We start from the raw sequence: 14,338 nt of genomic DNA on the forward strand, positions 1-14,338 counted from the left end.
TCTGGACGGGACGCCGAAGCTCAGCCAAAACCCTCGGGTCACCCCACGCGCTCGCTCCCGCGCGCTCGCCCCCACGCGTTCGCCCGCACACGCTCGCTCCCGCACCACGTTCGCCCGCCACCCACCTCTGTGGGGAACGCTCTGGGCTTCACCCAGGGATTTGGTTCTCGGAGGCCGGACGGCATAACACAGCCCCCCCCGCCCCCCCCGTGCCTGTCAGGGAGCCGGAGGAGGAGGAGGAGGAGGAGGGCGCTCTGGAACGAGGGCCCAGCGGCGGTCCCGACCGCGCCGCTGAGTCACACCGCGCACCCGCCAGCCCACGCCACGCGCACCGGGGAAATTACCGCCAAGAGGAGGAGGAGGAGGAGGAGGAGGAAGAGGAGGAGGAGGGGGACCGCTGTACGTCCAGAGAGAGAGAGGGACTCAGGAGAGACGTGGAAAAAAAAGAAAAAAGCTTCTAGTTGTTTTTAGCTGCCCCCTCCCCCCCCACACACACATTCACACACACACACACACACACACACACAGACATTCACACACACACACACACACACACACATTCACACACACTCTCTCTCACACACACTCACACTCACACACACACACACACACTCTCTCTCACACACACTCACACACACACAAACACACACACACACACACTCTCTCTCTCTCTCTCTCTCTCACACACACACACACACACTCACACACACACACTCTCTCTCTCTCACACTCACTCACACACACACACTCTCTCTCTCTCACACACACACACACACACACTCTCTCTCTCACACACACACACACACACTCACACTCTCTCTCTTTCTCTAAAGTGCGGCGAGGTCTCGGGCCTTACGTGGGGGACTCCGCGATTCCCAGAGTGCCTTCTGCCTCCGCCGCCGCCGCCGCCGCCGCTAAGCAAACTTTACCGCCATCGCGCAGCGGAGCGTGTTTGCCCAGCAACAGTGGAGCATTGTGGTCCGGCTCGCCGGCTGACAGTTAAGTTATGAGCCCTGGGTGAGCTCTGGGGAAGGGTAAAGCACATCGGAATTCGGTAGGAAAATATAATACACAGCGCTCCAGTCCGAGGAACCTGAGGAGTTTTTTTTTCTTTTTTTTGGCGGAAACAATCAGGCATTGTTGAGGGGGAGAAAGGGCGCTGGGACAGATGAAATATCGAGGGGGGCCCCCTTTTAGGAAAACAGTAAACAAAGCGCCATTCAGTTCCAGGACCTTTCTGTCATTTATAAAGACAGGTTTCCTCTGTGCCGTCGAGGAGTTTGCAGCAAAGAGCTCAGATTCAACAAATCAAGTGTAAAAAAAAAAAAAAACTAAAAAAACTCCCACAGTCCCCACACTGATCCGGACTGGAGAGAGAGGACTGGAATGCTGGGGGGGGGGGGGGGAAAGAGAGAGGGAGGGAGAGAGTGGGAGATTGAGAGAGTGGGAGAGAGAGGGGGAAGAGACACATAGAGAGAGATGAAATGAAGGAGAGAGAGAAAAGGAGAGAAGGAGGTAGAGACGGCAAGAAAAAGAGGGCAAGAGAGCAGGAGAGCAGGAGAGAGAAAAACAGAAGGAGAACAAGAAAGAGAGGCCGAGAAGGAGGGAGGGCTTCACAAGTTTTATCCACAATGAGCAGATAGGGAGAGAAAAGGGGGAGGGTGGGGGTGGGGGGGGCAGGAGAGAGAGGAGAGGAGAGGAGAACAGGGGAGCCCAAAAGAGTGGAGGAGAAGGCCCGGGCCAAAACGCAGGAACAATGAGGGAGCCACTCCTCCTGGGGCAGAGGAAAGGGCCGGACCACAGGGGCGGGGGGGGGGGGGGGGGCGATGAGGTCACCGCTGGCAGAAGGGCAATGGGCTGGTACCGCCGCTGTTTGGGACACACAGCGGCCCGCTTTCTCCCACAGTTACACCCCCCCCCCCCCCCCACTCCCGTACCCCCCCCCCCCCCCCCCCCCGCTCCTTTCTCTTCCAAAAATAGGAAGCTTCGCCAGCATCGCTCACCCAAATTGGAAAATTTGCAAGTAACGCACCCCCCCCTTCCCCCCCTCCTCCCAACAACCCACACCCACCCCCACCCATGAAAAGAAAAGCAGTTTTGTTCTCCTTTTATTCGCATCTCATAAACGGATTTCTGTGGGGGCAAAAAAAAATGGAGGAAATTACCTTCAACGGCACTTTAATTAAGTGGCTCTATTCCCGCACACCCCCCCGCCCCCCCCAAAACAGACCCGACCCCCCCCCCCCACACATATCCATCCCTTTATTTCCAGCGCCCTTCTGTTCAGAACGGGACGATTTCATTGGACGAACACACAAAGCGCAAACGCAGTCAGTGTTTGTGTTCTTGGACTCCGATGCTTGGAAGAAAGTGTGAAGGCCCAAATCAGGGGCGGGGGGGAAGGGGGGAGGAGGGCTTAAAAGTCATAAAGAAAAAAATGTATTAATAAAAACGAACAGAGCGGGGTGGGGGGGTGTTGGGGCGGATGGGACGGAATGTTCCGAACTGCACCACATCGTGCGACACGTCGGTCAGAAAAGCCGAGGTTGGCGATTAGCTCCGCCCAAAACGAGGCTGTTGATTGGGCCGCGGTGAGCGCGGTTACACCGAGCGCCTCATTAAAACCACCAAAACCTGAGGGGCGTGACCGAGACCTCCTTCTGCAGGGCAGGGGGCGTGACCAAGACCTCCTTCTGCAGGGCAGGGGGTGTGACCGGCAGTGTGCAGAAATGTGACAGGTCTGTCAAGCTGGGGGGGGGGGAGGGTGAATAGAGTGACCCCCACCCCCGAAGGAAAGCCTGGCACGGGACTGTGCTGATTGACAGCAGATACGAGGAACAGAAACGCGAGGTTAAGTGTGGAGCACGGCGGGGGCTTCCCCATGTGGGACGACCGCCGTCCCACCGGCCATCTGAGTAACCGCCAGAGTAACCGCCTGAGTAACCGCCAACCGCCTGAGTAACCGTCTGAGTAACCGCCAACCGCCTGAGTAACCGCCTGAGTAACCGTCTGAGTAACCGCCAACAGTCTGAGTAACCGTCTGAGTAACCGCCAACCGTCTGAGTAACCGCCTGAGTAACCGCCTGAGTAACCGCCTGAGTAACCGTCTGAGTAACCGCCAACAGTCTGAGTAACCGCCTGAGTAACCGCCTGAGTAACCGTCTGAGTAACCGCCAACCGCCTGAGTAACCGCCTGAGTAACCGCCAACCGCCTGAGTAACCGCCTGAGTAACCGTCTGAGTAACCGCCTGAGTAACCGTCTGAGTAACCGTCTGAGTAACCGCCAACCGCCTGAGTAACCGCCTGAGTAACCGCCAACTGCCTGAGTAACCGCCAACCGTCTGAGTAACCGCCAACTGCCTGAGTAACCGCCTGAGTAACCGCCAACCGTCTGAGTAACCGTCTGAGTAACCGCCAACTGCCTGAGTAACCGCCTGAGTAACCGCCAACTGCCTGAGTAACCGCCTGAGTAACCGCCAACTGCCTGAGTAACCGCCAACCGTCTGAGTAACCGTCTGAGTAACCGCCAACTGCCTGAGTAACCGCCTGAGTAACCGCCAACTGTCTGAGTAACCGTCTGAGTAACCACCAACCGTCTGAGTAACTGTCTGAGTAACCGTCTGAGTAACCGCCAACTGCCTGAGTAACCGCCTGAGTAACCGCCAACTGTCTGAGTAACCGTCTGAGTAACCGTCTGAGTAACCACCAACCGTCTGAGTAACTGTCTGAGTAACCGCCTGAGTAACCACCAACCGTCTGAGTAACCGCCAACCGTCTGAGTAACCGTCTGAGTAACCGCCTGAGTAACCGTCTGAGTAACCGTCTGAGTAACCGCCAACCGTCTGAGTAACCGTCTGAGTAACCGCCTGAGTAACCGCCAACCATCTGAGTAACCGTCTGAGTAACCGCCTGAGTAACCGTCTGAGTAACCGCCTGAGTAACCGCCAACCGCCTGAGTAACCGCCAACCGTCTGAGTAACCGCCTGAGTAACCGTCTGAGTAACCGCCTGAGTAACCGCCAACCGTCTGAGTAACCGTCTGAGTAACCGTCTGAGTAACCGCCTGAGTAACCGTCTGAGTAACCGTCTGAGTAACCGCCTGAGTAACCGCCAACCGCCTGAGTAACCGCCAACCGTCTGAGTAACCTTCTGAGTAACCGCCTGAGTAACCGTCTGAGTAACCGCCAACCATCTGAGTAACCGTCTGAGTAACCGCCTGAGTAACCGTCTGAGTAACCGCCTGAGTAACCGCCAACCGCCTGAGTAACCGCCAACCGTCTGAGTAACCGCCTGAGTAACCGTCTGAGTAACCGCCTGAGTAACCGCCAACCGTCTGAGTAACCGTCTGAGTAACCGTCTGAGTAACCGCCTGAGTAACCGTCTGAGTAACCGTCTGAGTAACCGCCTGAGTAACCGCCAACCGCCTGAGTAACCGCCAACCGTCTGAGTAACCTTCTGAGTAACCGCCTGAGTAACCGTCTGAGTAACCGCCAACCATCTGAGTAACCGCCTGAGTAACCGCCTGAGTAACCGCCAACCGTCTGAGTAACCTTCTGAGTAACCGCCTGAGTAACCTTCTGAGTAACCGCCTGAGTAACCGCCAACCTTCTGAGTAACCTTCTGAGTAACCGCCTGAGTAACCTTCTGAGTAACCTTCTGAGTAACCTTCTGAGTAACCGCCTGAGTAACCGTCTGAGTAACCTTCTGAGTAACCTTCTGAGTAACCGCCTGAGTAACCTTCTGAGTAACCGCCTGAGTAACCGCCAACCTTCTGAGTAACCTTCTGAGTAACCGCCTGAGTAACCTTCTGAGTAACCTTCTGAGTAACCTTCTGAGTAACCGCCTGAGTAACCGTCTGAGTAACCGCCTGAGTAACCGCCAACCGCCTGAGTAACCGCCTGAGTAACCGCCAACCTTCTGAGTAACCTTCTGAGTAACCGCCTGAGTAACCGTCTGAGCAACCGTCTGAGTAACCGTCTGAGTAACCGCCTGAGTAACCGCCAACCGTCTGAGTGACAGCCGGCACACTCAGCCAGCAGAGACCCGCGCGCGGCTCCCCCTTCAGCGCCGCTAACACAGCTTCACTCGTTTGGTCTCGCGCTGTCAAAAAAAGAGAGAAGAACAAAAAGAAAAAAACCCTTAAAACTACACGTGAAACAGCGGTAAGTAAAGCTTGCGGCTGGAAACAGAGAGAGAGACGTGACGCTCGTCCCGCTCTGAGCTGCAAGCCGGGCCGGCGTCAGCGTCAGCGGCTGATTGGTCGAGAAGACGTCCACCTCACCGCCTGGCCAACCCGACCGCCTGCCACCACCCTCATGCATTTCTCCATTACTCATTAAGATGGAAAACTACAGTGGCCTTTGTTCAAACCCCAACATTCAGCATACAGAGAAAAAAAAAGACAAGGGGGGAGGAGGGGTGGAGAACACACACATATAAACTTAGAAACTCCGGAAACTGGGCATTCAGAAAAGATTAATGAATTTTCCTTTTTTGTTTCGTCCCTCGATTCAGACAGACGCAGACCGATGCGAAAAGGAAAAACCATTCTCCCAAAAACACAAACAAAAGTTCCCTTTATTCCCGGGCCGGGCTGAACCCCGTGCCCCCAAACCCTGCGCCCTCAAACCCCGCGCCCCCAAAACCCTGCGCCCCCAAGCCCTGAGCCCCCAAACCCTGCGCCCCCAAACCCCCGTCTGGGACCCGGCGGCTACGGGGTGGGTCCAGAGGGCCATGCGCGTTGTTCCTGACCCAGCCTCTGCAGCAAGGAGAAAACCTAAAATAATAATCTGCTAATCTCAAATTATTCTTCCATTTCAGACACCCCCCCCCCCCCACCCCTCGCCCCTACCCCTGACCCCGCCCCCACCCCCACCGCACTCAAACAAAGCCAGTCTTTGTAACCTCTAACTCGTGTTGGCCTACCTGGCCAAATGCTAAAACTCACCATCAAGGAAACGAAATCTAAAACACAACAGACAGTCACGTTTTCACTGCATCAGAGGACCCCCCCCCCCCCCCCGCCTCCCCCCCCCCCCCTTTTTTTTAAAAAGGCAGAGTTTTGGAGCGCACGCCACTCACAGAGAACACCACTGCCAATCCTCACTAATCCTCAATTTCTTGGCCCGGCTGTTTCAGAGTATTACCCAAATTCCTTAAAATAACAACAACAACAGAAAAAAAAACACCAAAAAGGCCATTACCTGGCATCATTACAATGTGAAGAAGGCAAAGGATTAACTCCCCGAACCAATCAGCGGGAATTAAAGGTAGCAAAACATAACGGGGAAATAAAAAAACCTATTCATAGTTCCGCGGCTGAGACTGAGTCATATGAGACACACGAAAAGGACGGAGTAAAATAATGAAAAATAAAATAAGGAGGCGCATTAACGCGGGAGGAGGCACTCCGCCCGTCGCCCGATCCCTGCTAATACCGTCTCCACCTGACAAAAATAGCCTGAAATAAGCAAGGCAAACAGACCAAGGCAAACAGCTGGTGAAGGCCAAACAAATATTTGATAAGTGGAGAGGGATTGTGCCTCCGCTCGGAGCGTGTGCAGTGCCTTCCGCACTCCTCCTTTTCTCCGTTTCCCTTGTCTCTCCATTTTTTCTTTTTTTTTTTTTTCAAAAATTCAGAATGCTTTATTGGCAGGAAATACATTTGTAAATACTGCTAAAGTATACAGTCGCTCCATCAATCTCTCTGTCACCTCTCTCTCTCTCTCTTTCTCGCTCTCTCTCTCTCGCTCAGAGTTAAAGGTACCAGATGTGACTGTCGCAGCTCGAGGAGTGTGCAGTCAATCTGCAAACAATAGCTGGGGCCTGACAAAGGTCATCTGTTGCAATATGTCCACGGATGGGGGTGGGGGGGAGGGGGCAGGGCACAAGCTCCCCCCCCACCCCACCAGCCTGCTGCACTGCATCCAGGTTCCCTCTGTCTCTCTCTGGGTGTTAGTGAGAGCCAATTCCTCCAATCTGAGAAACCTTTACAGAAATCTAATCTCACTCCTCCAATCAGAGAAAACCTTACACACATCTAAACTCTTTCCTCCAATCAGAGAAACCCTTACACATGTCTAACCTCTCTCCTCCAACCAGAGAAGCCCTTACACACGTCTAGTCTCTCCTCCAATCAGAGAAACCCTTATACATGTCTAACCTCTCTCCTCCAACCAGAGAAGCCCTTACACGCGTCTAACCCTAACCCTACTCTTACTGGCTCCTGCCTCAGCGCTGGGTGTAAACAGGGCAAATTCTATTACCCTATAATAATATACATGGTACACGGCAGACAGACTGCAGGTTCTGGCCAGTTAAGCCATCTCTGAGCCTTAAATACAGTCAGCACACGGGCAGAGAGCAGGCCAGGCCAACCCTCAGCGTGCTGCTCAGTGGAGCTAAGCTATCAATGCATTCCCAAAGCCATCTTATTTCATTCATAAGCCTTCTCTCGCCAGAACCAAAATAGACTATTAAAAAAGGCATTACGAATTATGATGATTTCAATAGGTGAGGAATCAATTATCCAGATAAACTGCAATATCAATACCCCCCCCCCAAAAAAAACAAGAAAAACAAAACAAAATAAAACAAACGTGGATTTTCAAAAAAGGACCAGTGATGTGTATTCCACCATGCAGCAAACCTTTCAGTTAATAACAGCATAAAATATGGTTTCAACATTCTCTGAAATTCAAACATCAAGTGTAAGAGAGTAAACATTTAAACAGCCTTCAATTTTTTGCATTTCAGGGCTGGGATTTAAAATTTCAGGAGAACAGTGCACTGATGGGCTGACACATCTGGCTTTATGTATTTTTAAGACAGAAGGGATCAGTTAACCCTGCGGCCAAAAACAGACAAAATGAGCTTCAATAAATGATTAGGCTTCATTAATTATAGCTGAGTATGAAGCTGTAACAACCGTTCAAACGTGGAGGTACTCACAGTTATTATTTACAGCGAAGCTTTCTCTCGTTTGTTTTAATTCAGTCCGTGTATCTTGGGAAAAGGAGCAAAGATCTTTAACGGTAAAACAACAAATGCAGTGATACAGGAAAAAGTGGAACATTTTTCTATGATATTTCTGTGTGCTTACATACACGCACCAGTAAAGCCAATATCAATAATCAATCAAAATGATTAACACAATACACTGTATAAATGTCCTTGCTGACTTTTTAAATTATTTGATGCCGTAAGGATTTCTTTTTGTTTTTAATTCTGGCTAAAAAAAATTCCGCAATACCAAAAAATAACTGGCAGAGATTTTAGCACTGCAAGCTGAGTCAAAAAGGTGTCCTTCAACCTGTTAATAGATTTCTAGCCCATATCAAAGTTGCGCCTTTGAAACACTATTAAGAGACTGAGAGGCAAATTTAAAAATCCATTCTTACACCAAACACCCCCCCTGCACAGTCAAGTCAAGCAACCACACTGCTTACACCTCACGACAACACCTATATTATTTAAGACAAAGTTGAATTTTAAAAGGAAACAAACAACACATTTTATTCAATTATTAAAGGACATGAAAGCATAATGCTTGCAGATGGCTTTGCAGATTCGTTCCCAGTGTCATTTCCACCTCAAACTGAGACGGTTTTAGTGTAAATATTTAACAAACTGCCTTTTAAAACCGATACAATGCAGAGTGAGACGGAAGCAACGGCGTGTCAGAAAAGATTTTTCTTCTTTTAAAGACCCATTTCTGAATGCGATAAATAAATGAAAAAAGTACAGAGATGAAAACAAAACAAGTGCCACTGATTTCACTCATTTATATCGTACACGTGCACGGCATACACTATTCATAGTTCTGTGTAATCTTTTGTCCTTAGAATTGTATTTTAATCTTGTGATTTCTGTTGAGTTTGACTGAGTTCAATCTTGTGAGTTTTCGCTGAGTTTGACTGAGTTCAATCTTGTGAGTTCTTGTTGAGTTTGACTGAGTTCAATCTTGTGAGTTCTGTTGAGTTTGACTGAGTTAAAGCTTGTGAGTTCTGTTGAGTTTGACTGAGTTCAATCTTGTGAGTTCTGTTGAGTTTGACTGAGTTTAACCCTGTGAGTTTTGTTGAGTTTGACTGAGTTCAATCTTGTGAGTTCTGTTGAGTTTGACTGAGTTAAAGCTTGTGAGTTTTCGCTGAGTTCTCGCCTTCCCACTGGTGAGCCACAGCAGCTCTGTCCTCTGTCTGTTCCCTCATTATCCAACACTGCTAAAAATCACTGCGCCAACAACAAAACTCCTGTCTGCAGCTTGGGGTTTGGAGGATATAAACACTGTGTGTTCTTTTTTTTAAAAGGGGTGCTCCTTGATCCCTGAAATAACACATGAAGAGCCAACATGCAGTGCTAAAATGACTTCACTTCAGGTTTTCTCTGAGAAGCAACAAACGCTCAGAGCAAGAGAAAATTAGAGGTTTGGAGCGGACATCCCCAACCAGCCCCCCCCAGACAGCGCAGTACCCAGGCTGGGCCAGACTGCACAGTACTGTCACAGAGAAACAAGCTGGATCATTTCATGAGTCAATTAAATCCCCCTTTAGCAGCTGCTATTATCTCTGGCTAAGAGCCTAGTGCTGGCCCTCTCTCGTCACATGAGCAGGTTGGATTTGGGTTCTGAGCAGGGGACGGAGCTGGGTTCTGAATGGGCTGGAGCTGGGTTCTGAGCAGGTCAGAGCTGGGTTCTGAGCGGGCCAGAGCTGGGTTCTAAGAGAGTCAGAACTGGGTTCTGAGAGGGCCTCTCTGCCTGGTGATCTGCAGGTAATGCACAATGAGCACCTGGCAGCCAGCCCACAGCTTTCCCCCAGCATCGCGTCGCTCCGTCTGATTATTCAATAACTTCCCTAATTACACACGAGACTCATCAGGTCCTATCTGATTGCCGAGCAGGAAGGAAGGAAGGAAGGAAGCAAGGAGGGAGGGAGGGAGGGATAGAGGGAGGACGAAAAAAAGCATATAAAAGGTGTGATTCCAGGAGGACAAGAGTCTTAATCACAAAACTGACATTATAGCTGCTGCTAATTGAAATCTAAATTGAAAGGCTTTGCTCAGAAGGAAAGTGTCAGGGGGTTTGGGGGGGGTTGGGTAGTAGCTGATTGAGTGCCATGGAGACCGTGAAGCACTGACTGTTTGAATATGGGGGGGGGAGGGTGGGGGGAGGGGGCAGGGAACTGGGGGTGAGTTACAGAGCAACAGAGCAAAGGGGCCGATTGGATTGGAGAACCGGAGCGCTTAGAACCCTCTGGTGCTACAGAGCGGGAACCGGAGTCATTACAGATGGAACCGGAGTCATTACAGCTAGAACCGGAATCGTTACAGCTGGAACCAGAGTTGTTACAGCTAGAACCCTCCCTCCCTGGGCTTCTGTGTTTGGCACAGCCTGCCCCCGGGCCCCCGGGTGTGTGGGGGAGAGGGAAGTGACTGTGGGACACGTCGAAAGGCGCCCGTTTCTGGGAGCAGCTGGCTGGCCCGCGGGCTGGTTTCTGCCGCTATGGCACAGCTCAGTTCCGCGGGCTGTCAAATATCTGGCTAACCCTCTCGTTGGCCTTCCAGACCGCATGTTAGCATGAGCGACTCCAACACCACACCCCGGCGCTCAGCCTGTGACCGAGGGTGTGAAACACCAACAAACCAACAACAAAATAAAAGCAGTAGTTCTGGGCCAGAAGCACGGTGGAGAAACTGGGTGGGGGGGGGTCTCAGTGATTCACCTCCTTTGCTATTTATTTGCCGGTTTCAATGGGGCTAATGCTTCCAATTCAAAAAATAAACAAGACAATAAAAGAACCTGGACACAATCATGCTGAAAAAAAAAAAAACTCCCATAATCCCATGGGTGAATAATCCCAGTTTTTTTTGTGCAGAAGTTGCCATTTGACAGCTCTCTTCTGAAAGGGAGCGACGTTCTCCCTCCAAACCTGTGGGATGAGGCTGGCCCGTGCTCTTACAGTCCCGGGCAGCGAGGACCTCTCCGGCGGCGAGGACAGGAGACCGCGAGGCTGCGCGGCTCAGAGTCTTCCCGCCGTGCGGCTGTGAGGCTCAGAGTCTTCCCGCCACGCGGCTGTGAGGCTCAGAGTCTTCCCGCCACGCGGCTGTGAGGCTCAGAGTCTTCCCGCCGTGGGGCTGTGAGGCTCAGAGTCTTCCCGCCACGCGGCTGTGAGGCTCAGAGTCTTCCCGCCGTGGGGCTGTGAGGCTCAGAGTCTTCCCGCCACTAGGCCACGAGGCCGGCCTTCACTCCTCCGCTGAGGTCTGATCTTCTCTCTTGCCGTTTCTCCAACCTTCTTAGCGCGAGCGTTTTGAACGGATAAGCTGCAGGTACTCAGTCCACAGTCTGGCTCTTGAATGTTTGCAGTGGAGGAAGGGTTGGTGTGGGGGCGGGGTGGGGGGGCAAATGGAGGCACAAAATAAACTGCTATTGTAAGAAAGGAAAGGGGGGGGGGGTGGACAGTGACCTTTATGGCCCTGGGATTACACACTGACCTTTCATCTCCTCTGTTCTCCAACGAGCTCCGCTAACAACTAGCCCCACACCACCCATTAGCCCCCAGATCCCACTCCATTGTTAAAGTGGTCCTGTCCTTTCAGAACACTCTCTCTCTCTCTCTCTTTTCACTCTCTCATTCTCTCCGTCCCTCTCTTATTTTTTTTTTTTTGAAAGAAGCCAAGGTGGAGGAACACAAGTCCATTGTTCCCTCACAGATGGAAGTTGGGGTTACTACGGCAACGGTCCTAATCCACCTTTTATTCCGTCGCCCTTCTTCATATTATTGGCCTGTCAAGTGGCACCTTTTAACTCACGAGCGAGACAGCAGGAAGAGGAACCACACAACCCCCACCCCCCCCCCCTCCCCCCCACACACACACCCCCCACCCCACAGCCCCCCCCATCGCCTTAATTAACTATGATTGTCTCCGCACAGACAAACATGATGAGCTAATCGAAATTTGCAAAAATAATGACGTACCGTCAGAAACTATGCTCTCTCCTGAGGCCCTCCCCCCCCCCAGTCCCCCACCTCCCCCCCATCCCCCAGCCCCCTCCCCGGTCTAAGAATAACAATAATGAGTCCATTAATGCGCAGAGGACATCAAGATGCTGCCCCACCACCACCGCCACACACCACACACCACACACACAGAACGCGATTGTTCCGGTGTCTTCCGCACAATCAGCAGGCCATTGTTGGCGGCCTGAGGAGCGCGGCGCGGAGACAATGAGCGCCGTGATGACGGGTCCCGCTCGGCTCGGCCGGCCCGGCGGCTTCGCACGGCGCCGTCCGCACGGAAAAGCCCTCGACAGACCGCCGATTTCACGAAAGACAGAGCGGGCGAAGACAACGGCCCGGCTTCATAAAAAATGTTCCCTCTTCCCTCTCTCTCTCTCTCTTGTCGTCCAAACCTCCGCCCCCCCCCCCACGCCCCCACCACCCCCCCCGTTTTTTTTATCTGACCGCACAAATAGCCAGCGAGCCGCATTAGCCCTCAGTCCATTCAGAGTGAGAGAAAGACAGAGAGAGAGAGAAAGAAAGAGAGAGAGAAAGAAAGAGAGAAAGGGTCCTTCGCACAAGGAAGACATTTTGGCATGTCCTTAGGCCCGGGGCGTCCCAGATTAAGACAGCCTCTCTCTCTCTCTCTCTTTGCAGAAAGGACAAGTTAAAGGGAAAGATCTGACAATGGTGCTTCTGAATGGAGAACAACAACAGCGAAAGAAAAAACCTCTTTCAGGATTAAGAACATCGTAGTGAACGATGACTCCAATAACAGCGAAACACACAGCAAAACAACATAAATCACACTTTCGCTGAACGCTTCTTTAACGATTTAACACTTATTTAATGATTTTGCCAAACATGCCAAGACTCATAAAATAATCTTAAACTTTTCCGAATCATGTTTAAACTTTTTGAGGGTGTTTGCCGGTCCTGTCAGGAGCACAGCGGGACGGTTGAGGATGAGTTTGACGGTTGCCACGGCCGCGCACGGATTAAAAACAGACCGGTTCGCCGGCGATGAAGACAGCGAGGAAGAGGGGGGGGGGGGGGGGGGGGGGGGGGGGGGGGCGGCAGAACGCTAAAAAGGGTCCATCTCCTTCGTTCAGTCAGCCTTCAGCGAGCTCCATTTGTCTTCATCTCGTTAGACTAAATTAATTAACAATCTCAGCGTAGCGCTTTCTCCTCTCATTACATCAGATAACACCCGAGCGGAGGAGCACCTTACAAGTGGGATTAGACAAAGACTGGCAGAGATACACTCTCTCTCTCTCTCTCTCACCCCCCCCTTTTCTCTATCTAATCTCACACACACACACGCAAGCACGCACACACACACATAGATACACGCACGCATGCACACACACAAATGCATACACGCACAAACACACACACACACACACATACATACATACATACACACACACACACGCACCCACATACACACACAAACACACCATTTCAGTACATGAATAATACAGCATCTTTTTTGGAGCCCCACACCTCATTTCCTAAACTGCTTGAATGGTGTGTGCGTGTCTATTTTGCGTCTCTATCTCTCACTGAAATATACAGCAAGCACAAAAAAAATGACACTTGCTGTATTCTGCCACCATAAACACACTGGGATAATCTTATTAATACACTGCACCTGTAAGTGTGTCTAACCTGCAGCCTTTTCCACACACTCAGTATTAACATAAAACAACATCAGAAGAGTTTAACAGAGAATTAAATCCCTCTTGTTGCTCTCATCTTTCAGCATGAGTTCTACAGTGAGCGTATTCGTTTATACACAAAAAAAAAAATCCCATTATTCCTAATAACCATGATTGGACCAGACATTTAAATACGTTCCAAGTATCATGACTCACAACAATAGCAATGACACCATTCCTTATGGGAAAAAGCAAAAGGAGTTATTTTTGAAACACAAATACGGTCGTGTCTCAACCCTAAACTGCGCAGGGCGTAAGCTCCACCATCAGCTCACCCGGCTCTGCGGTCTGAGAAGCTGGGGAGAGGCATTTTGAGGGAGACTGTGAGCCCATTCGTTCAGAAAACGCGCTCGGGGAACTACGCAGACTGCTAAAACCGGGGAGGCGGAGACGTTTCCGCCAGCCTAAATACTGTCACGGGACAGGCAGCGCCCCGGACCCAACTCAGTCACTCAAAACAAAAAAATACACACATTTTAAGATTCTAATAGAATCAGTCCTCTCTCACTCTGCCTCATTTCTGTCACTTTTACCCTTTCTCTCCTTTATTCTTCTCCTCTCTCCCTCCCTGTCTCTTTCTCTCCATTTCAGTTGCTCTCTCTCCCTTGCTCTCTCTCTCCCTGCCTCC

The 14,338-nt window shown here is 51.1% G+C and overlaps 1 protein-coding gene across 9 annotated transcripts in view; it reads right to left on the minus strand.

Moving 5' to 3' along the window:
• The window catches only part of LOC118215651 (transcription factor SOX-6-like), a 192,447-nt gene that overhangs the window by 125,517 nt on the left and 52,592 nt on the right, over positions 1–14,338 (minus strand). For 2 of the 9 annotated variants that reach the window (XM_035396572.1, XM_035396570.1), the window contains exon 1: positions 6,203–6,435. The exons of 5 other annotated variants lie outside the window; for them this stretch is intronic. The gene's annotated coding sequence lies outside the window, so the exon portion shown is untranslated. Of the gene's footprint in view, positions 1–856; positions 1,067–6,202; positions 6,436–14,338 lie in introns of those variants that run through there. 2 more of the 9 variants (XM_035396573.1, XM_035396571.1) reach the window with 1 other exon arrangement.

The sequence above is a fragment of the Anguilla anguilla genome, chromosome 16 (genome assembly GCF_013347855.1).
Source record: "Anguilla anguilla isolate fAngAng1 chromosome 16, fAngAng1.pri, whole genome shotgun sequence".
NCBI classification, from domain to species: domain Eukaryota; kingdom Metazoa; phylum Chordata; class Actinopteri; order Anguilliformes; family Anguillidae; genus Anguilla; species Anguilla anguilla.